Raw genomic sequence first — 9,078 nt, forward strand, 5'->3', positions numbered from 1 at the left:
GGAGAATAATGTCTCTATCTTCTGGAGAGCAAAGCCTTCTTCCTGGTTCTTCCTTCACCAAGCCCTAGAAAAGTTCTTCCTTCCTTTTCTTCCAGTCCATGGAATGTGCTGAAGAAGCTGGTCAAGGAGCTGGAAATGGCCAATCATCAAGAACACTTTTAGGAACAGGGTCAGTGAACCTCTGCTTCCAGGGTTGTATGTGTTTATCAAATACTCACCACAAACTCGGAAACTTGTAAATTGTAAGATACACATTTTCATTCTCCTTTGCCACATGTTTAAGTGATTGCATATTCTAAAATTTTATACTAAGCTACATGTTGCGATCCCATTGCATTCTGACAAAACTGGGCCCAATTCAATCCTTGCTGTAAATCAGAATGGCTTTGAGTGAGCCACTAACATAGGAAAACATTTCTCTACCTGACACAGCTTCACTATTATATAGTGTTGAATACAATAGGTGGGTATTTGTGTAAGTGGTTGTGGATGGGTTCTTAATATCTGTCCTTCCCAAAGAAATAAGAAAGTATTAAGTCACCAGAGCAGAAAACAACTTGAGTTGCTTGTAGAAATTATTAAAGATAGCTATAACTGGTGTCTAGATTGTGTTAAAGTTGTTGTCAGAAGACCTACTAGAAAACAGAACCTTGTGATAGTAAAATAAAAGGGATAAAGTTTTAAGTGAGATGCCTTCGAATGTTACCAGCGATGAGCCCACTGAGAGAAAACAAGCATCATCACCAGAGAAAGAAGAAAAAGGTGGTGCTGGTTTCGTGCTGAGGTTATTGTAGGTCTGATTGATGTTTTTTTGTTTTTGTTTTCCCTGTTAGGAGTTGAGAGGGTACACTAAGAATGGAGTGTGAACCTTGGAACTGTGGAGGTCAGATGTTTGAGGAGAATGTAGGATCACTGTTGGAGTCATTCCAAAACATGGAAGACTGAACTATACTGAGAAACATAGCAGCGTTTCTGGGTAATGTTCAGCTCAGTTGAATGTGTTATTACTGAATAGTTCTAGACAGGGTGGCAGGACACATGGCCTTTTGGGGCATTCCTTATTCTTCAGAAGAACATTTCAGAAATTATTGTTCCCTCCCCTCTCTGAACCCACTGTTATATTTCATATACCCCTTAGGACTGCTGTTACCATGTCCTTACATGATGGGAGTCAACTGGAGGTTGAAGATGTTATACTGAATGTATCATAGGCAAAAATTGGGAAACAAAACTACCTGAGTACATGCAACATTTGCAAAGCTCTGAGTGAAATAAGTCAGACAGTTCAGGGCTCTTTGTATTAGAATGAATAATTATACCACTTACTGATGTAGTCACAGACTTTTATTACTTGCATTAATCAGGAGGAAAATAAACAGTGGGGATCACCCAAAGTCAGATTCTCCCAGAAGAATCCCATCCAAGGGTGAGACACTTTTTGTCATTACCATGCCCTCCTCTCAATGTGTTATGTGAGAGAGGACAAACAAAAACTTGGGTCTTTGCTTTACATAGTATACAATAGAGGAGATTGCATGGAAAGGTGAAAGGAGGTAAGAAGAAGGGACTCTTGTTTAGGTGCACCTGGCCAAGCCATTGTCTTTTTTGTTCAGGTGAAAATCAGATTAACCACAAAGAATGTTTTTTCACTTCTAGTTACAATATTAATTTTGTAAAGCCTACACATTTTGATTAATGATCTAGTGTGTTAAAAGTCACCAGGAGAAACTGCCTTCCTTGTGGTGCATACTAAGTAGACTGTGGGGTTGGACAGGAGCCATATGGTGCCTGCACATGAGCAAGAGACAAAGAAAGTTGCTGTTATCACAGAATAGGGAGAAAAGATTCTCTGACAAGGAGAAAGAACTGGGAGAGAGAGAGAGACCCAATTCCCAACCTCCTATGAGAGAGTGCTCTGAGCAAAAGGCCTCAGCTTAGGTGGCCTGGATGGAATCATAAAGGCAGACCATTGTCCCAACACTACTGAATTAACAAAGACAGGGGCCACACACATTTTAGCTTCTTATTTTGTAAGGTACTAAATGCACTCATTTAGGCATTGTAACTTGCCATTTCTTCACTTTTGTCTGGGAGAGCCAAACGTGGTAATGGATCAATACTAATACCTGAATTTAAAATATATATATATATATTAGAGATCCTGGTGAGTTCAAAATTAATTCTTGGAGAACAGGAGACAGACAGGAGACTTGGGTGAATACCAAGGTTGTGCTCAGAGAGAAGGCACCCTGCTTGGGAACATCAAGGCTGTAGACATTGATGTAACATTTTGTTCTAGAATGAAGTCACATGCACAAGAAGAAGAAGGGCCAGATACCCCTGGGAGTGGCAGGGGAGATACAGGAGGTACATGACCAGCATGGGGAAAAATGGTTGAGGCAGCAGGTGAGGTGAACAAGAGTCAGCATAGACACTGGAATCACCAATGATGTTGGCAGCTCTTTGAGATTAAGCAGAAAACCAGGAATTACATCCTAAGTCATCCATCATCAGAAGTTTGGGAGAAGCATGATGAGAGAAAAGTGGAGAGGCTGAGGGGACACAAAGACTTAAAATAAGCCAAGAATGCACATTCAACTCTGTGAGGCTGTAGGATAAGTATTTTGCTGGTAATTGAGGAGCAAGGGAATGAACTCTACCACTTAATCTGAAGCATATAGCAGGTGTGTGTGCATAACTACTTAGAAGGCAGATGGGCTACCGTTATTTTGTAGAGCTAAGAAAGGAATCTGAGTAAAGTGAGGAAGGGTATGGAAGGTTGATAATCATGAGAATAGCTTCCAGAAATCACAAATATAAGGAATTGGTGATAGAAAAAAAAATGGAGTATTGGCTTAGGAAAGAGGAAGCAATGTGTGAAGACACAAGACAAGAAAGATGTCCATGGGAGGATGTCCTACTTTAGCAGATCGCCCTGATAATAGTTTCTTGGCAGTGGGTTGGTGTGTTTTTGGTGTGCTCAGTAAAGTCAAGATCATTTATGGGGACATACCAGGTATGACCATGGCGACAGCATTCATTCATTTGTTATAACCTGGGAAATTATTGATAGTTGCAGAGAGATATTTGGTGTAAGGAAGTAGGAATAGTTATGTTATCCAGATATCAAGAAAATATGAGTCTGTCCTTGGGGACAAAAATCATATTGTCATTCAGTAAATCCACACAATTTTAGCTCCACAGAGTTTGGGTACCTCCATTATGGACCAGAATAGAGAAGAACACTCAGTATATAAAGGTTATCTCACTTCCTACCCAAATCTTTCAGATGCAGGAATGAGTCAATGATAGAAGAGCCCTAGCTGCAATGTCCCTGAGCCATCTTCATGGCCTCCCACCCAAGTGTCATGTTTCTCTGCACCCTAACATGTGGTTAGTTGGTCAATGGCACTTTAACCACCATGGTATTGAGGTCACCAATTACAGATTTCCTAAAAGTCGCCTGGGCTGGAAGAAATGTCTAAGGTGAGCAACTTTAACTCATGAATTTTCTTCAAGTCCTTAAGAAATATTTTTACTTTACACAGAAAAATGAACTAAATATTTACTCATCCTATCAACCAATCATCTGAAAAAAATAACTGTAGTTTGACAGCAGACTAGAATTTACATGGTTGTGGAAATGTAATTTTGGATGTAAAATGATACTTCCTCTCAGAAGCTCAGTATGAAGTTCTGGCATTTTATATGGATTATCATACCACGGAAGAGAATGCTCTACATGGCACATTGGAATGTCAATACAAGCTGTAGGAAAAATGGAAGACATAGCCATACCCTACTAGGCAATAAATCAAGGGCAAATATAGTCAGTGCAACTATATAATGTAATTACTTGATAAATTAATTTTAAAGACAACAAAAATTCAGCAAATACAAAGCCTGAAGACAGAAGTTAAAGAAAATAGAAGTTAAAATTTAAAAACAGAATAAATACTATTCATAATTCACAAGTAACACGAAAATACACTGATCCCTCATTCTGCATAGCAATGCATAAGAGACTAGAATTGAAAAAACTGGATGCAACGAAAAAGATATTAGCATAACACCTGCTGGAGAGAATATAGAGACGGCATGGCACATGAGAGAAGCTGTGATATTTTCCCGCTCTTCTGCCCACCACCTCCAGACACACCTGGGTCAGTTCACCTAGGCATAATAAGAATCACAATGAGTCAGTTATATGAGATAGTACTTAATTTTATGTAAAGTAAATTGAGTCATTTTCAATATTAATTCAAATCCCTTCAGATTACCTAGCCACACTGAATTTCATGACCAAAAAAAAGGAAAACAAAACAAAATCATAGATTTTAAAATATATTATAACTTACACATTTATAAACATGCAATTTTCCCATATTGACTTTATGGGGCTGAGATGTGAGTACCAACAATGCCTGCCCTGCTTTCATCCCAGGCTAGGGTGCATTACCCTCTTCTTTACAAGACCAGTGAGCAAGACACCAAAGGGATGACCTCCATGACTCATGAAAAAATAATTCCATAATTTTTATTTTCAATTTGTTGCATTCCTCCTACCTTTCTTTTAGTGTTTAAGCAAAATGAACCACCCAGTAGAGTCCACAGGTTGAAGCGTTCTGTGTCCATTCCTCTATTAAAGATGAAAGTGTTGATTAACCCGAACTGTGTCCACTTCCTCCTGAAAACAGAAATGTACATGTTAATGCTAATTTAATGTTTAAAAAGGACAAATATTTGTATTATGATTTGGAAGACAGAATCCTTCATTTACCACGAAGAGAAAAAGCAATAGAAAAATGTAGAGAAGGGGCTGAGAATTAAGGAGGCTAGAGTGAGACTGTCTTCAGGACATGTAGTGAAAGTTCCAGGAGAAGAGAAGGCGGACGTACATCAGAAACAAGATTTGCATGTCACTAGGTTGAGCGCACCACTTTCAGTACAATCCAGAAAACAAACACATCCCATTCGCTTTTTTTTTTTCCTAAGAGAATCAAATAAGACCATATTTTCTCATATAAAAAGCTAGACTGTGTCAGTCCCTGAGAACATGCCTTCCATTCCTCAACCACAGAAAGTGTAATGGATCTAGGGACCAGCGCTGTGTTAGAAAATTCATTCTTTGGTTTGTGCAGAAGCCTCAAGTCCTGAGGGCTACTCCCATTTGGGGTTTAGGAGCAGCAACCGTGTTAAGTCGGGCCTGTTCCTGAGAGACACAGGCAACATTGCATCAAGGACACAGAAGTATGACTGCAAAAGAGTCCCTAGGTTTCTTTGAGCTTCATCAGAACTCTGATCCTTGGGACCCCTGGCAGAGTCACTTCCGCTTCGTAAGATAGTGACTGCTTTTTTTCTGCGTGTGAAAATGTTTCCTCCAGTTACAATACAATTTTTGATTTCAGAGATATCAGGAGTAGGCACAGAATCATAAAAAATAGAAAAATATCCTGGGGAACTGTTAGAGAAAAATCATGGACCATAACAGGAAACCAGCCCTCAAACTGCAACTGCGCCTGCTCCTGGGTCTGAATCCTCAGCTCAGTGGCTTTTGAGCGGCACCTGCAGCCCAGTCCCTTCCTGCAGGGGAAGTTTGTGTCAGGGATCACACTTACATTCCCCCATGTTTTTGTTGTTCAGTAATCCATAGCTGTGCCCTTGGCTTTTAGAGTATCTATTTGCACATACAGAGTGTTCTTGGTATTGCCTCCGGGGATAATGAATTGGCCTTCACCAAATCTGTATGATTCTTAGCGTCACTACCAAGGTTAATCAGCACAATCTAGTACAGTTCCTTCCTTGGAGTCTGGTGAACACAAAGCATCCAGTTGCTATCGAAAGTGAGCCCAGAGGCTGCACAGGAGAGGCTCAGACACCTTCCAGGCAGTCGTAGGTCTCCCCCTGCCCTGACTCCCCAACCCCACCAGGTGCGCCTCACACCATACACCTGCAAACACAGAGACATCCTGGTCAGGAAAACCACCATACATAGCCACGGTTTCTCTCACTCAGACCCACTCACATACTCAATGTCTCTTGTCCTTTATGAAATAATCTTTTATAATAGCAAACTTTATACTGAATCCTGTGTATTCATTCCCGATAGTGAATATTCTGGATTCACTGAATTAACGACCCCATTCTGTTTTCTGCTCCTCATTATATCTATAACTCACTGCTGTCAAGTTCATTCTGACCCACAGTGACTCTATGGAAGAGAGTAGAACTGTCCCACTGGGTTTCCAATGCTGTAATATTTACAGAAGCAGACTGCCACATCTTTCTCCCAAGGAGTGCCTGGTGGGTTTGAACTGCCCACTTTGTGATTAGCAGCCAAGAGCTTAACCACTGTGCTACCAGGACTCCTAATAAAAAAAAATAAAAAAAAGATATCAATCAATAAGTACTAGAAAATCACCTTTTCAAATGTGGTGCTTATTTACCTATTGAGTTAGGTGAACAATCTTGATGAAATAGAATATTTATAAAAACATCAGCAGACCTTCTCAAATTCTTAGATTTCTCTTGAAAAAGAGAAACCCAGTTGCTGGGAGGAAGCCCTTCCCCAGTACTCTTCCGTCCCTAATCCTGGATTTTGTACCCTGAGCTGAAGGGCCCTGAGCACCCCGTGCAGGCCAGCACCCTCCCTGCAGGAAGGCTGTGTCTGAGCTCACCCTGCCTTGCCCTGGCAGTGTGTCTGGCCCAGTATTAAATGGCTTTGCTTTCACCTTCTGGATAATCCTTCAGTGATACCAGATGTATTTGATATAACATCCTGATACAGTGAACTGGACTTTGTATCCCAGTGAACTCCACAGGATAACCAAACGCCAGGTTTTCTGAAACCTCTAGGAGTCCCCTCTCTGGAAATTCCAGATGCCTTGACACAGTGATTTCCTTCATGAGTAACCCAGAAAATCTTGGGGAGATCAGGGGGTCTCCATTCTCCTTAAGAGAACTGGAGTTGAAGGTACATCAGATAATGCTTGCATGTAGACACACAAGGGTAAAATTCCACTCAACACTAATATTGCAGTAGAACACACACACACACACACACACACACAAATACATACATCTGCATAACCACCGGCTGATTTTTACAGCAGTACCCAATATGTCCTTCCCCCTTGTGTTCACACTGGCTCTGGACTTAGACGTGTGACATGTTTTGGAAAACAGGAACAAAACAAACACAATACAAGTGGAGACATGGACAGTGCATTGCACACTGTGGTTTTCTGTTCCCTCAGAGCCTAGGGGCCCTGCAGATGCCACCATAAGAAATATCCAGGCTTAGCCATGGAGGGTCAGGAACACAGGTCCCAGCCTTTCCCAATCAATGCCACCAATGATGAGCCAACCCCTGGTGTGTGTGAGGTTCCTGTGGATGACACAGATCACTGGGATTGCCATTCTCAGTGGACCTGGAGCAGTAGGGAAGAGACAGAAAGAGCTCATATGGTGATCACTTCCAGGAGGAGGAGCTGATAGCAGAATAGGGGTTGGAAGATGAGCTTGGTGGAAGAAACCTCCACTTCCTGGCCTAATTAGAGTAACATATGACTCTGAGCTTGATGGTGGTAATCGAGGAGGCCTGGGTGTCCTACAGTGGGGGCTGTGAGTGGATGCTGGTTTTTGTGTGTCATGCATGTGTGTGAGTGTGTATGTGTATGTATGCATGGGCTGAGGGTTGATGAGAGGTTTCCAAGCAACTTGAACAAACATCATAAATGCTTAGGTCTGGAAAGTGTTTTCATGTTTGCGGAAATGCAAGAAGCGTGTGTAGTGAGAGTGACGTGAGAAACTGAAAATGGCAGAAGTGAGACAAAATCAGACTCTGAAGTCCCTGAGTTCTTTAATAGCCTTGCTTTTCTACATCATGACCCAGGTGGCCAGTATCTCCAGAAGGCTTCTAAATGTACTATGCATCTCATCTGTGGCTTGGAATACAGAACTGAGAAGTCACTTAGCTAAGCTCAAACCTATAACCAGCTGTTCTGGGGTTGTGGTACAGAGGAGTAGATGATCCCAAGGGCTGGGATTGTTCCATCACATGCTTGCTCCTAAATATGTTCTTGCCAGAGGGAAGGTTGTTTGAGGTTAGGTAGTGGTGCATGAGGCTATCAGAAATGCCGTGATGAAGGTGCTCTGAGGGGAAGCGCAGTCAAGAAAGAAAAATCCAAATGCTGAGTAAAAGTCATCACTCTGAGGACATTTTGCTAAAGAACAAAGAGCGCTTTTCATAGGTTGTTGTTGTTAGGCGACAATGAATTGTTCCAGTTCATAAAGAACCTATGTATAACAGAACAAAACACTGCCTGGTCCTGCACCATTCTCATAATCATTGCTGTGTTCGAGCCCATTGTTCTAGACACTGTGTCAACCCATCTCGTTGAGGGTCTTCCTTTTTTTCACTGACACTATCCTATAACAAGCAAGATGCCCTTCTCCAGCGACTGGCCCATCCTGATAACATGTCCAATGTACAGGAAACAAGGTCTCTCCATCTTCATTTCTAAGAAGCATCCTGGTTGTATTTCTCCCAAGATAGATTTGTTTGTTCTTCTGGCAGTCCATGGCATATTCGATATACTCCGTCAATACCATAACTCAAAAGCATAAATTCTTATTTCATGTATAAAGTACATCTAACATCTCTGCGTTCTTGTGCATTTAATGTGGGACTGATGTTTGTTCCTGTTAATTCAGTTGGATGAATATCTGTTCATATTAAGTGTTCAAAGCAATTTTACAACTTTTTATTATCATAAGAATCACCAATATGGAGATGATCTACTCAAAGTCCACCTAATTCTGTATCTTCACCCTGTAAAAGAAAGAAGACCAGGCCTACATGAGCTTTCCCTTAAAGCTGAACACAGGAGCAGTGGTGACATCTTCCCTGATGCTTCTTTTCCCTGTGACAACCATCCTATGCAGAGAGATGAGGAAAGAATACACCCATACAGTTTTCCCTCTGTATCCAGGGGAACTGGTTCCAGGAACCCCCGTGGACACTGAAATCTGCAGATACTCAGTTTCCTTATATAAAATAGTGGAGTATTTGCATAT

Source organism: Elephas maximus, chromosome 21, assembly GCF_024166365.1.
Source record: "Elephas maximus indicus isolate mEleMax1 chromosome 21, mEleMax1 primary haplotype, whole genome shotgun sequence".
NCBI classification, from domain to species: domain Eukaryota; kingdom Metazoa; phylum Chordata; class Mammalia; order Proboscidea; family Elephantidae; genus Elephas; species Elephas maximus.